The sequence below is a fragment of the Corapipo altera genome, unplaced genomic scaffold (genome assembly GCF_003945725.1).
Source record: "Corapipo altera isolate COAL_440 unplaced genomic scaffold, ASM394572v1 55455, whole genome shotgun sequence".
In the NCBI taxonomy this organism is placed as follows: Eukaryota; Metazoa; Chordata; class Aves; order Passeriformes; family Pipridae; genus Corapipo; species Corapipo altera.
The window spans coordinates 537-1,479 of record NW_020891050.1 but is presented as its reverse complement, the minus strand read 5'-3'; the positions used below and the strand labels follow the sequence as shown (position 1 = coordinate 1,479).

Sequence of the window (943 nt, the reverse complement as noted above, 5' to 3'; positions counted from 1 at the left end):
GAGGGTGACACATCTGAGCAGGTCGTGCCTGGTCAGGGGGGTGTGGGGGTGACACAGGGGGGTGTGGGGGTGACACAGGTGACCCAGGGTGACCCGGGGGTGGCACTGACCGGGCCGTGGCCGTTTGAGGGTGACACATCTGAGCAGGTCGTGCCTGGTCAGGGGGGTGTGGGGGTGACACAGGGGGGTGTGGGGGTGACACAGGTGACCCAGGGTGACCCGGGGGTGGCACTGACCGGGCCGTGGCCGTTTGAGGGTGACACATCTGAGCAGGTCGTGCCTGGTCAGGGGGGTGTGGGGGTGACACAGGGGGGTGTGGGGGTGACACAGGTGACCCAGGGTGACCCGGGGGTGGCACTGACCGGGCCGTGGCCGTTTGAGGGTGACACATCTGAGCAGGTCGTGCCTGGTCAGGGGGGTGTGGGTGACACAGGGGGGTGTGGGTGTGACAGGGGTGACCCAGGGTGACCCAGGGTGACCCGGGGGTGGCACTGACCGGGCCGTGGCCGTTTGAGGGTGACACATCTGAGCAGGTCGTGCCTCGTGACGAGGCGCAGCAGCTGCCGGAGCTGCCCCAGGTCCCCCTCGTGGCACAGCCCCCTCCTCTCCAGCTCCAGCAGCAGCTCCAGCCCGTTCCGGGGGGGGCCCGGCGGCCCCCGGGGGTCCCGCGGGGCCGGGGGGGGGGGGCCGGTGGCGGCGGGGGGGGGGGGGGGGGGGGGGGGGGGGGGAGAGGGGGGTGAGACCCCAGAATTGGGCTGGGAGAAACCCCCCAGACACAGCCCCGAAATGTCACCGGTGTCACCTGCCCCACCCACCCCAAAACTGAGACCCCAGAATTGGGCTGGGAGAAACCCCCCAGACACAGCCCTGAAATGTCACCGGTGTCACCTGCCCCACCCACCCCAAACCGGGGGGGTGAGACCCCAGAATTGGGCTGGGAGAC

The 943-nt window shown here is 70.5% G+C and overlaps 1 pseudogene; it reads right to left on the bottom strand.

Annotated features, from left to right (window-relative positions):
* Positions 1–306: 306 nt before the first annotated feature.
* Positions 307–943, bottom strand: part of LOC113942505 — a 939-nt pseudogene continuing 302 nt past the window's right edge.